Below are 14,776 nucleotides of genomic sequence, written 5' to 3'. Positions count from 1 at the left end.
ATTTATCAAAGTACAACTCCCATACATTGTTTTGTTAAGAGAATGTTTTTTTCTTTTTAAAATCTTACTAAATACCCCATTTCAGGAGGAGGTGAGAATGGAGCCATTTAGAATCTATCCTGGAGGCAGAACAGTTCTAGGATTGGTTAAATTATGCACTTAAGCCTGATAATTTTGAAAGAAAGAGAGAGAAATTCTCTGTACCCTCCTTACACCTTACCAAACATCTCTTTTCCTCAAGGAGGGAAAGTATTTTCCAGAAGCCCTAAACACCTGACATCAGATTCTTCTTCATTCTCAAGATCAGAACTGTGTTATATGTATCTGCTTTAAACAATTCTTGAGAAAAGGAGTGGATATACCATGATAGATTTACTTATCAGCATTCCCACATAGAGCCCTGAAGAACATAGTCTTGGATCAAACCTGAACAAAACTGAAGTTTGGTTACCAAGCCACCTCAAGTTTAGAAGTTGCTTCATTCTCAAGCAAACTTTTTAAAATTCAGTATATAACTTCTCAATAATAAAAATTAGAATTAAAATACCATTTTCATAAGTAAATAGAAAATGTAAATTTTTATTCACAATAATTAAGAACTTCAATCAGTAGGATACTAAATTTCTTTTTTAAAAAATATTTATTTATATATTTATTTATTATTTAGAGAGAGCAGCGGGGAGGGAGGGAGAAAGAGAATCTCACGCAGATTGTGCTGAGCATGAGCCCAATGCAGGGCTTGATCCTAGGACCCTGAGATCATGACCTGAACTCAAATCAAGAGTTGGGTGCTTAACTGACTGAGCCACCTAGGTGCCCCAGAATACTAATTTTCTATAAAATAACTACCCATCTTCTTTTCTAGGAAATAAAATTCTTTTTAAAAAATAGATTTTATTTATTTGAGAGAGTGAGAGAGAGAGCAGAAGCAGGGAGAGTGGCAGGCAGAGGGAGAAGCAGGCTCCCCTCTGATCAGGGAGTTCAGTGTGGGACTCAATCCCAGGACTCTCGGATCATGACCTGAGCCAAATGTAGATACTTAACCAGCAGAGCTACCTAGGGGTTCTGGAAATAAAACTCTTTTGAAAGCCAAATCTCGTTTGCTTCAATCTCATTTTCTATAGAAATGATTGCTAGATCCGAAAGTCTTTTCTGTGACATTGTACATCTCAACTAGTTGTTACTAAGTTTTAATTTTGAGAAGTCTCCACTGACAAATAATATTGCATAAATATATTTATATATTTGCGCAAATAAAAATATAGAGAGAATATAAAAATTCTGAAAGCTGTAAAAGTATTTGGAACTAGTGCTAAATATAATGTAATATTTTCAGAGCAGTCACACCAAGGATGTTCATTTATTGGCATATTTCTCTTGCATAAATTGAAGTAGCATAGTATGTATCAACCCTGTTAAGACAGACATTTATTTTCATCAATTTGAAATTAGTTTTAACAAAGTTCATAGATAAGATACTTCATTAGAATATAGTGGAAAATAATTGTACAAATTACTCATCACTAGAGTCAGTAATATTTATACTACAATTAAATGTGTTCCTAGTAATAAAAATTTGCATGCTATAAATCATGCTTACTTAAATGAGGAACCCCTGTATGGTACCTGTCCTGAACAGTTAGACCTGGCAGATCTACTCTGTAGTCAAGAACAGTGGAGACAATGGTTTGGGGATGGATCTAATACTTAAACAATTGCAAAATTATTAGAAAAAAATAATTAAATATCTTCAGGTGAGGTAAAGATATTTAATTTCCCCTGCTCGGTGGGCTTCACAATGTCTCAGGTGTTGCATTTTCTTCAAGCATATATATTACTCTGAAGTCATGTGCATTTTTATTCCTGGTCTAAAGAATAAAGTTGAAGGTGCCATGTAGCTCATCTGCTTTGTTTAATTTTTTATTTAAATTGTTTCCAATCTCCTCTCCATTTCTTCATTTTTCAATTATTTATCCTTTCTACAAATATTTTACATTTCTCAGTATTAATACATATGTCTTTTATTACTCATAATTCTATTTTAATAGTGAAGACATTTAAAGCAATAGATTTTTCCCCTGAATAATATTTTCCATTCCTTATAGTATGAAAAGTTCTCCCTTTCATTGCATTATATAAAAGTTATGATTTCCTTTAAAATTCCCTTTTTGATATGAATGTTTTCAGCAGTAATGATATTTCTCAATTTCCAAAATTTCTCAATTTAGAAAAGAAAAGACTTTTCTAAATATTACTGGCTTACAACTGTTCTAATGTTATTGGCTTATGTTATTAGTTTAGTTTTTCAGTGTGTGACCAAGCATCTGATTAGTTTTTCTAAACATTACACTGACATAAAAAGGAAAAAAGTACATTGTCTGTTAAAGGAATTTAAAGATCCACAAATCTATTAAATTAGGGTTATTATATCTATTATTTACTTCCTTTGTCTTTATTTTTTATTTGCTAGATAAATCCAGTTGTAAGTGGGGTCTGCTGAATCTCCCACTGTAATTAAGTTTTTAAATCACTTTTTTCTTGTAATTTCTCATAGTATTTACTTTGTGGTTAGTTGTTTCTTTGATATGTTCAAGTTTATGGTTATATTAACTTGTTCAATTATAACTTTTTATTACACTGAATCCTCCTTCATTCTGCTGTGTCATACCTTAATATTCACTTTCTCTGATGTTTATATGACTATTCCTACTTTCTTTTGATTTGCTTTAAATGATATCATTTGCTGTTTTAACTGAAGCAATCAGCATTCTTACACTTCTTCCCTCATCCTCTTGCCTCAGTTTTTGTTATTTTGCTATTTCTAAGGCACGAGGGCCTATAACATTCATATTCTCTTCTGACCTCATCAGCTCTATGTTTATTTTAATATTTGTTCTATAGTAAAATATAGTCAGTGTTCACTTGCAGTATTTTGCTTTAGTTTCTTAAGTTATCTTTTGGTTAGTGAAGTTCTTCTCTGTGGATTCTCCAAGAAAGAACTGATGAAAACAAGATTCCTTGAGTTCTTCCTTGTTTTAGATTGTTTTTGCCTTTGTATTTGTATCGTAGTTTGCCTAGAAATAAAATTACTGGATTACCTTCTCCTTTTGTAAGGGTTTTTTTGTAGGTGTATATCAATTGTCTTTTTTATTTAAATTAAATGTTTCTGAGGAGAAGCCTGAGCTCAGTCTGATATTTTTCCTCTTATATGCAACCTAATTTTTTTAACCTTCATCTCCAAAGTATTATTTTATTAATTCCAAGTCCAGTAACTTCATTAGGATATATCTTGGTATTGAACATTCCAAGTCAGTTTCTTTGGAGTATGGGGAGACCATTTAAAGGAAAATTCAGATTTCTTTTTCCAAGAAAGTTATCCTGAATTATAATTGTAAATTATTTGCTTATTTCCATTATTTTATTTTTCTTCTATAAGAACCAACTATTTAATGTTGGCTCTCTTACCTGCCTCCCATACAAACTCTTCTCCCTAACCATTTTAAACTCTTTATTTGTTTTATGTTGTTCACCTTCTACCACTTAGTGCCTCACCTCTGCTATTAACATTTCTCTCTTCCTGTTATTTCCTCATTTCTTCACTGAGTTCTTTTAGTCTTTGCTTTGATCTATTGCTTCATAGAAGTCAGTTTGCTTCTTTAAGATTATGGTTTCTCTGGTTTATGAGCATCACCTGCTGTTTGTTTTTCTTCTTCCTTTTCTCATCATTCCTGATAATATTTTTATATGATTATATGCTTATAATATTTTAATTTCTCATCTTAAATGGTGAATTTGGTCCTGGACTTAGTAATTAAAGGAAATTCATATGGAGAAATGGCCAGCACCATGTTCCACCCTATCTGAAATTTTCTTTTGACCTGGGGTTTTTCTTTGTGGGGCAGAGTATGAGGGGTCTTATTTATATTTTATTTCTCCTTAGCCAGTGCAGATTGTTTCTATCCCCTACCACCCCGCAAAAGTTTCTCTTTTATTTTTCTTCTGTTTTTTTCTTCTTTCACTACAACAGCTTCCTATCTACATATATGAGCTTATTTTCATGATCCTCAGATAACCCTGCCTCTGCTTTTCATACCCAAACTAGGCCCAGAGAAACATTATAACCATTGTCTACAATTGATTTTCATGATTGCAAATAAAGAATTTAGTCTTTCACATCAAAGTGTGCCCTTTTCCATTGAGAAGTGGATTTTGCTGATTCTTTCAGGGATCTATAGCCAAGGCATCCCCTCTTTGCTTCCTCTTGAATGTATCCCCATCTCTTCTCCAGTAATTTTTGTCACCCTTTTCTTCAATTTCACTTGGAATTTAGCTGTCCCTTGATTTTACTTTGAAAATGAGATCATATTTTTGTTTTTCTTTCTCCTCATTCAATTTGGATGACTTCCAGAAATAGAATAAGCAAAATGACAACTTCCACTTCCACCTTGAAACTGGAAATCTACGCTTGTGACTTGCATTTTATTTTATGCTTAAGTCACTCCACATTGCGTGGAGTTTACCCAGCATGCCATGAACTTTTTAATCTTCCTGTCTTTTCTTCTGTATGTATTTCTACCAGCACCATTTCTCATAAATGCTTTTATATATCTGATACCAATTCATCAGCTAATACTCAGTTGCAGCTCCTGCAAGAAATCTCCTGACAGCTTCTCTTTTCTTTGGCTAATCTCAAACATTAAATATGATGATTTATCTACTCTCTATGAGGCCTGAGCAGTTTTGCATGCCTACATTTATTATATTGTTACTGGCATCTCTTGTTGTTATTCGTTGTGCTTTCATCCCCCAACCATACTAGGATTCCTGAGAATAGTGACTGTCTTAGGCATTTTTGTATCCTCAGGTAAAAAAAATGTTAGGCCTGTGATAAACAATCAAGCTAGTTGGATGAATAAATACATTATTTAGAGAGACAAATCTCAAAATATGTGACCAGTAACATAACATTCCTGAGCATAAAAGAATGCATTCATTTAGAATTTAGATTTTAAAACATTTATAAATAATAACATGTGTAGATATAACTAAAAAAATTAGCAATTCAGCTGCGGCAACATTGGTTTGCGTGATTAAGATTACAGTGAGTGTGGGGATAAAAATACATTATATGTTTATAAAAAAAAAATTGGAAGGGGAGGCAAACCATAAGAGACTGTGGACTCTGAAAAACAACCTGAGGGTTTTCAAGGGTCGGGGGTGGGAGGTTGGGGGAACAGGTGGTGGGTAATAGGGAGGGCACGTATTGCATGGAGCACTGGGTGTTGTGTAAAAACAATGAATACTGTTATGCTGAAAAAAATAAATTAAAAAAAAATTTAAAAAAAGATTACAGTGAGTGAACCTACTCATTTTTCAGAGATTTCCATAGCAAGTTTGCTATTCAACTGGAAATGTAATTTTTATTGCTTCTGGTAACCCACAATCCACCTACAATCTGTCAGCAAGTAGTGCTATTTCTGTTTTTTGTATCCTTATCTGTAATAATTATTGCAATTGGATTGTAGCTGATAATTCTCATTCTGCAGTGTAAGAGAAACATGGTATTATTCTTTTTGTAATATATAACTGGAAAAGTTAACCTTTTAGTAATATAAAAAGTATTACTTTCATGTAATCTAACATCATATATATATAGTTTTAATTTAATTTTATTTTTTTCAGTGTTCCATAATTCATTGTTTATGCACCACACCCAGTGCTCCATACAATACATGCCCTCCATAATACCCACCACCAGACACCCCACCCCACCATCCCCCTCCAAAAACCTCAGTTTGTTTCTCAGAGTCCACAGTTTCTCATGGTTCGTCTCCTCCTCCAATCTCCCCCAACTCACTCCTCTTCTCCATCTCCCATGTCTTTTGTTTTATTCCTTATGCTCCACAAGTAAGTGAAACCATATGATAATTGACTCTCTCTGCTTGATGTATTTCACACAATATAATTTCTTCCAGTCCCATCAATGTTGATACAAAAGTTGGGTATTCATCCTTTCTGATGGAGGCATAATACTCCGTTGTATATCTGAGCCATATCTTCCTTATCCATTTGTCTGTTGAAGGTTATCTTGGTTCTTTCCACAGTTTGGCGACTGTGGCCATTGCTGCTATGAACACTGGGGTACAGATGGCCCCTCTTTTCACTACATCTGTATCTTTGGGGTAAATACTCAGTAGTGCAATTGCAGGGTCATAGGGTAGCTCTATTTTTTATTTCTTAAGGAATCTCCACAATGTTTTCCAAAGTGGCTGCATCAATTTGCATTCCCACCAACAGTGTAAAAGGGTTCCCCCTTTCTCCACATCCTCTCCAACACTTGCTGTTTACTGTCTTGTTGATGTTGGACATTCTAACTGGTGTAAGGTGGTATCTCAATGTGGTTTAGATTTGAATCTCCCTGATGGCTAATGATGATGAGCATTTTTTTCATGTGTCTGTTAGCCAATTGTATGTCTTCTTTGGAGAAGTGTCTGTTCATGTCTTCTGCCCATTTTTTGACGTGATTATCTGTTTTGTGTGTGTTGAGTTTAAGGAGTTCTTTATCAATCTTGGATATCAGCCCTTTGTCTGCAGTGTCATTTACAATTATCTTCTCCCATTCCATGGGTTGCCTCCTTGTTTTGCTGACTGTTTCCTTTGCTGTGCAGAAGATTTTAATCTTGATGAAGTCCCAAAAGTTCATTTTCACTTTTGTTCCCTTTGCCTTTGGAGACATATCTTGAAAGAAATTGCTGTGGCCGATGTCGAAGAGGTTACTGTCTATGTTCTCCTCTAGGATTTTGATAGATTCCTGTCTCACACTGAGGTCTTGTATCCATTTCAAGTTTATCTTTATGCATGGTATAAGAGAATTGTCAAGTTTCATTCTTCTACACATAGCTGTCCAATTTTCCCAGCACCATTTATTGAAGAGACTATCTTTTTTCCTCTGTATATTTTTTCCTGCTTTGTCAAAGGTTATTTGACCATAGAGTTGAGGGTCCATATCTGGGCTCTCTACTCTGTTCCACTGGTCTATGTGTCTGTTTTTGTGCCAGTACCACGCTGTCTTGGGTGATCACAGCTTTGTAGTAAAGCTTGAAATCAGGCAATGTGATACCCCCAGTTTTGGTTTTCTTTTTCAACATTTCCTTAGCAATTCGTGGTCTCTTCTGGTTCCATGCAAATTTTAGGATTGTTTGTTCTAGCTCTTTGAACAATGCTGGTGGAATTTTGATTGGGATGACATTGAAAGTATAGATGGCACTAGGCAGTATAGACATTTGGACAGTGTTTATTCTGATCCATGAGCATGGAGTGCTCTTCCATCTTTTTGTGTCTTCTTCAATTTCTTTCATGAGTGTTCTGTAGTTCTTCCTTTACCTCTTTGGTTAGGTTTATTCCTAGGTACCTTATGGTTCTTGGTGCTATAGTAAATGGAATCAGTTATCTAATTTCCAATTCTATTTTTTCATTATTAGTAGTCAGAGATTAAGTAGGACACTACATCATTCTTAAAGGTTCTATCCACCAAGAAGATCTGACAATTGTAAATATTTATGCCCCCAATATGGGAGCAGCCAATTACATAAGACAACTGTTAATCAAGATAAAGAGTCATACTGCTATGAATACATTAGTAGTAGGGGATCTTAACACGCCACTCTCAGTAACAGACCAATCATCCAAGCAGAAAATCAGTAAAGAAACAAGAGCACTGAATGACACATTGGACCAGATGGACCTCATAGATATATACAGAACATTCCACCCTAAAGCAACAGAATACTCATTCTTCTCGAGTGCACGTGGAACTTTCTCCAGAATAGACCACATACTGGGTCACAAATCAGGGCTAAACTGATACCAAAAGATTGAGATTACTTCCCGCATATTCTCAGACTGCAATGCTTTGAAACTGGAACTCAATCACAAGAAAAAGTTTGGAAGGAATTCAAACACTTGGAAGCTAAATACCACCCTGCTTAAGACTGTTTGGATTAACCAGGAAATCAAAGAAGAACTTAAACAATTCATGGAAACCAATGAGAATGAAGACACTTCAGTCCAAAACCTATGGGATATGGCAAAGGTGGTCCCAAGAGGGAAATACATAGCCATCCAAGCCTCCTTCAAAAAAATTGAAAAATCCAGAATACACACCTTAAAGAATTGGAGAATCAACACAAATGAAGCCAACCCCCCACACAAGAAGGAAAATAATCAAGATTAGAGCAGAGATCAATGAGATAGAAACTAGGGATAAATTAGAACACATCAACAAAACTAGAAGCTTTTTTTTTGAAAGAATCAGTAAGATCAATAAACCATTGGCCAAACTAATCCAAAAGAAGAGAGAGTACCCAAATTAATAAAATTATGAATGAAAAGGGAGAGATGATGACTAACACCAAGGAAATAGAAATAATCATCAGAAATTATTATCAGCAGTTATATACCAATAAGTTAAGCAACCTAGATGAAATGGATACATTCCTGGAAACCTATAAACTTCCACAACTGAATCAGGAAGAAATTGACAACCTGATGAGACCAGTATCTAGTCATGAGATTGAAGTAGTGATCAAACGCCTCCCAGAAAACAAGAGCCCAGGACCTGACAGATTCCCTGGAGAATTCTATCAAACATTCAAAGAAGAAATAATACCTATTCTCCTAAAGCTGTTTCAAAAGACAGAAACATAAGGAAAACTTCCAGATTCTTTTTATGAAGCCAGCATTACCCTGATCCCCAAACCAAGCAAAGACCCAACCAAAAAGGAGAATTTCAGACCAATATCCCTGATGAATACAGATGCCAAGATTCTCAACAAGATCCTAGCTAATAGGATCCAACAATACATTAAAAAGATTATCCACTATGACTAGGTGGGGTTAATCCATGGGATGCAAGCGTGGTTCAACATTCACCAACCAATCAATGTGATAGAACAAATCAATAAGAGAATAGAGAAGAACCACATGGTCCTCTCAACTGATGCAGAAAAAGCATTTGACAAGATACAGCATTCATTCCTGATTAAAACTATGCAAAGTATAGGGATAGAGAGAACATTCCTCAACTTCATAAAATCTATCTATGAAAAGCCCACAGTGAGTATATTCCTCAATGGGGAAAAGCTGACAGCCTTCCCTTTGAGATCAGGAGCACGACGAGGATGTCCACTGTCACCATAGTTGTTCAACATAGTACTAGAAGTCCTAGCAACAGCAATCAGACAAAAAGAAATAAAAGGTATTCAGATTGGCAAAGAAGAAGTCAAACTCTCTCTCTTCACAGATGACATGATACTTTATCTGGAAAACCCAAATGACTCCACCCCTAAACTACTAGAACTCATACACCAATTCAGTAATGTGGCAGGATACAAAATCAATGTACAGAAATCAGTTGCTTTCTTATATATTAACACCAGATATCTTAATGTCAAGTTTAAGGGTATAGTATTCACTTTTAACTCCTTGAGAAATATATCTCTGACATTTAGCAGTATAAAACTAACATATGTCTTTCTCAGTTTTGCATGAGCAAAACTGCATTGAACTTGGTTTTTTAATTACTCTATAAACCTTTTGGAAATAAAGACAGACCCATGAAAAAGAGCATCATATAATATTTTTTTCTTTTTTGTTTTGAAGAGAAGGTAGTACTATGTAGACTATTTACTATAAAGAGTAAATATGAAGGAGCACATTTTATTGTTCAATCAAAAAAAGATATAATAAGTTATATACATACTTATTGTTAGGAATAATCAAAATTATGTTGTCTGATAAGTACTTATAAATGGCAATTTCTAATATATTGACAGGTACTTTCTCGACTTGCATATGGCTTAATAGAAGGTATATCTGTGGGTGTTTTATATTATGTTTGATTAAATATACCTGGTATCTAAACAGGAATACCTATATATGCTAAGAATATTTTTCTCTCATTTCTAGAAAAAGTTTGCAATGAAGAAATGAGCTAAAACTTAAACTGGGACATAAAATTGATACCTTTATTAAACTGCTTCAACAATTTCTTGTTATTTTTAAACAATCACAGCTCTACTATCCCTCAAGCAGCGTTGGTTAAATAAACTGCTTATCCTCAAGTTGTTCAAATATCTTTTATGTATGGTGTGGGTTGGTAGTCTTGGTACAGTTCTGAGAGTGGGACAGAAACAGTGGCAGATAGCTCACCAAATTTCCAGAAGCAAAACAAATGGAAAATGTTGGAAATGGTATACAGTCATCAAGAATAAACAAATGTCACTACATTTATCATGAAATTCAAGTAATCATTCAAATCTGTTATATTGTAAACTTAGAAAATTCTCATCAAAGTATAAAATAAAATTTAAGGAAACTATGAACGCTTTGGTAGAACTCTTCAATAGTACAATTGCTAGTACTTTGGTATCCATGTGTATGTATCATCTTGCTTAGTCAGAAGGAAATCTAGTGATGATTAAGAGTTCAGCATCTTTGGCAAATTCCTTAAACAGTTTGTCTTAGTTCTCTCATCTGTGAAACTGGGATAATTATACTATTTACTTTTTTTCTAGTTTTATTGAGAAATAATTGACATACATCACTATACAAGTTTAAGGCCTACAGCGTGTTGGTTTGTTTTACATGTATTGTGAAAAGATTACCTTAATAGATTCAGCTCACACTCATCATCTCATATAGGTACAATATAAAGAAAAGAAAGAAGCAAAAGAAAGAAAAAATTCTCTTTGTGATGAGAACTCTTAGGACTTACTCTCTTAACAACTTTCCTGTATATTATACCATGGTGTTAGCTACAGTCATCATGTTGTACATTACATCCCTAGGACTGATTTATTTTATAACTGGAAGTCTGTACATTTTGACCAACTTCTTCCAGTTCTTCATCCCAACCCTTTGTCCCTGGTAACTGCAAGTCTGATCTCATACAAATTCATATGAGTTTGGGGCCATGGGTTTTTTGCTTTGTTTTGTTTAGGTTTCATGTAAGTAAGAATGTATAGTATTTCTCTTTTCTCTGCCTGATTTATGTCTCTTAGCATAATGCCTTCAAGGTCCATACATGTTGTTGCAAATGGTAGGGTTTTCTCATTTTTTATGGCCCAGTAATATGCCACTGTGTGTGTGTGTGTGTGTGTGTGTGTCTATACACACCATAACTTCTTTATCCATTCACCACCAGTAGACACTTGGTTTGTTCCCATGTCTTGGTGATTGTAAATAATGCTGCAACCAACATGGGCATATAGATATCTTTTGAGTTTGTTTTCATTTCCTTTGGCTATATTCCCAGAAGAATAGAATTCCCAGTAGAATTGCTGGATCATAGTTCTGTTTTTTAAATTCTTTTTTTAAAGACATTATTTATTTATTTGACAGAGCAAGAGAGAGAGAGAGTACAAGCAGAAGGAGCAGCAGGCAGAGGGAGAATTGGGCTCCCTGATGTGGAACTTGATCCCAAGACCCTGGGATCATGACCTGAGCCGAAGGCAGATGCTTAACCAACTGAGCCACCCAGGCATCCCCGTTTTTTAAAATTTTTTGAGGATCCTCCATGCTATTTACATAGTGGCTGTACCAATTTTCAATCCCAGCAACATTGGACAAGGATTCCCATTTCTTCACCTCCACACCAGCATTTGTTACCCCTTATCCTTTTGATGATGGCCATTTGCTAGGCATGAGGTAATATCACATTGTGGTTTTAGTTTGCATTTTCCTTATGATTAGTGGTATTGATAATTTTTAATGTGTCTGTTGGCCTTTCATATATCTTATTTGGATAAATGTTTGTTCAGGTCCTTTGCCCATGTTTTAACTGGATTATTTTTTGTTGTTTTTTGTTTGTTTCTTTGTTACTGAGTTAAATGAGTTGTTCATATATTTTGAATATATGGTTTGCAAATATTTTTTTCCCATTCTATAGGCTGCCTTTACACTTTGTTGATGGTATTATTTTGGTGTATAAAGCTTTTTAGTTTGATGTAGTTAATTTTTTTGCTTTGTTGCTTGTGTTTTGAATGTCATATCCAAAATATTATTACCAAGACCTATGTCAAGAAGCTTTATTCCTATGTTTTCTTCTAGTAGCTTCATGGTTTTAGGTTTTACATTTAAGTCTTTAATCCACTTAAAGTTAATTTTTGTGAGTGGTGAAGATGAGATCTAGTTTCATTGTTTTACATGGAATATTCAGTTATCCTGGCACAGTTTATTGAGGAGACTGTCTTTTCTCCATTGAATATTCTTGGCTTCCTTGTCAAATATTAGTTGACCGCATATGCTTGGGTTTTATTTCTGAGTTCTCAGTTCTGTTCCACTGGTATATTTGTCTGTTTTTACAATGTAACTGTACTGTTCTAATTGCTATAGATTTATAGGATAGCTTGAAATCAGGAAGTGTGATGCCTTGTTTTGTTCTTTCTCAGGATTTCTTTGGCTATTCAGGATCTTTTGTGGTTCCATAGACATTTTAAGGGTGTTCTTTTCTAATTCAGTAAATTATAATTCTAAATGCCATTGGAATCTTAATAGTTACTACATTGAATCTATAGATGGCTTTTGGTAGAATTGACATTTTAACAATATTAATGCTTCCAACCCATGAACATGGGATAGCTTTCCATTTATTTGTGTCTTCTTCAATTTCTTGCATTAATGTCCCTTGTAGTTTTCAGAGTGGTATCTTTTACTTCCTTGGGTAAATTTATTTTTAAGTATTTTATTATTTTTGATGTAAGTGGGATTCGTTTCTTAACTTCTTTTTCATAAAATTTGTTGTCAGAGTTTAGAACTTCTACTGAATTTTGTATGCTAATTTTGTATCTTGTAACATTACTGAATTCATTGATTAGCTCTAACAGGTTTTTGGTTGAGTTTTCAGGTTTTCCATATATAAAATCATGTCATCTGCAAATAGAGGTAATTTTACTTCTTCTTTTCAATTCTGATACATTTTCTTTTTCATGCCTGATTGTTCTAGCTAGGACTTCTAATATTATATTGAGAGGAGTGGTGAGATTGGTCACCCTTGTCTTATTTCTGATCTTAGAAGAAAAGTTTCAACCTTTCACTATTGAGTATGAGTTTAGATATGGGCTTGTCATATATAGCCACTATTGAGATATGTTCCTTCTATTCCTAATTTGTGAAGAGTTCTTTCTTTTTTTTTTTTAAATCATGAATGGATGTTAAATTTTGTCAAATAATTATATGATTCTTTTCTTTCTATCAATTCTTTCTATAAATTTTGTCAAATAATTATATAATTCTTTTCTATCAATTCTTTCTTTCTATCACACTGATATATCACATTGATAGATTTGTATATGGTGAACCATCCTTGTGTCCCAGAGATAAATCTCACCTGATCATGGTGAATGATCTTTTCAGTGTGCTACTGTATTCCATTTGCTATCATTTTTTTTTGAGAATTTTTGAATCTATATCAGGTATCTTGGCCTATAATTTTCTAGTAGTATCCTTTTCTGCTTTTAGAATCGTTATAATGCTGGCCTCATAAAATGAGTTGAGAGTATTCCCTTCTCTTCAGTTGTTTTGGAGAGTTTGAAAAAGATTGGTGTTAATTTCTTGTTAAATGGTACAGTTGGTCTATTCAGATTTTCAATTTCTTCCTGATTCAGTCTTGGTAAGTGATATGTGTTTCTAAGCATTTTTTCAATTCTTTTATTTTTTCTCTTCTCTTTTCTTTTAATGCAAGAAATTGAAGGAACTAAAGGAAGGAAGCTAGACTTCCTTCCTTCCTTCCTTTCTTCCATCCATCCATCCACCCTTCTTTTTTAGAGAGAGGTGAGAGAGTGGGGGTAGGGCAGAGGTAGAGAGAGAGGGAATGAATCTTAAGCAGATTCCTCACCCAGCATGGAGCCAACGCTGGGGCTCAGTCTCCTGACCCGAGATCATGACCTAAATAGAAATCGAGAGTCAGATGCTTAACTGACTGAGCCACCCAGGCACCCCTCCATTTCTTTTAGACTTCTAGTTTATTGGTATATAGTTGTTCATGGTAGCCTCTAATGATCCTTTGTATTTCTGTGGTATCAGTTTTAATGTCTTCTTTTTCATTCAAAGATTTACAGATTTAGGTCCCTTCTTTTTTTCCCCCTCAGTTAGTCTAGCTAAGGGTTTGTCAATTTTATTTATCTCTTTAAAGAAAGAACCCTTAGTTTGGTTAATTTTTTCTGTTTTTCTTTTCTTCATTTAATTTATTTTCATTCTTTCTTTTTTTTTAAGACTTTATTTATTTATTTGACAGAGAGAGATCACAAGTAGACAGAGAGGCAGGCAGAGAGAGAGAGAGGGAAGGAGGCCCGCCACCGAGCAGAGAGCCCAATGCGGGACTCGATCCCAGGACCCCGAGATCATGACCCGAGCCGAAGGCAGCGGCCCAACCCACCGAGCCACCCTTTCTTCTGCTAACTTGGGACTCAGGTTGTTCTTTTTCTAGTTCCTTAAAGCATAGAGTTAAGTGCCTTATTTACAATCTTTTTTACGTCTGTTGTAGGCACTTATTTCTTTGAACTTCCCTCCTAGAACTGCTTTTGCTGCATCCTATAAGTTCTGAAATGTTAGTTTTCCATTTTTGTTTGTCTCAAACTTTTTTTATAACCCCTTTAATTTCTTCTTTGATCCATTAGTTATTCATAATTTCTATATTCATGAATTTTCTGGTTTTTCTCTTGCTGTTAATTTCTAGTTTCTTGCCATTGTTGTCAGATAGGCTACTTGGTATGATTTC

Source organism: Meles meles, chromosome 5, assembly GCF_922984935.1.
Source record: "Meles meles chromosome 5, mMelMel3.1 paternal haplotype, whole genome shotgun sequence".
NCBI classification, from domain to species: domain Eukaryota; kingdom Metazoa; phylum Chordata; class Mammalia; order Carnivora; family Mustelidae; genus Meles; species Meles meles.
Note: the sequence above shows the minus strand (reverse complement) of the source record.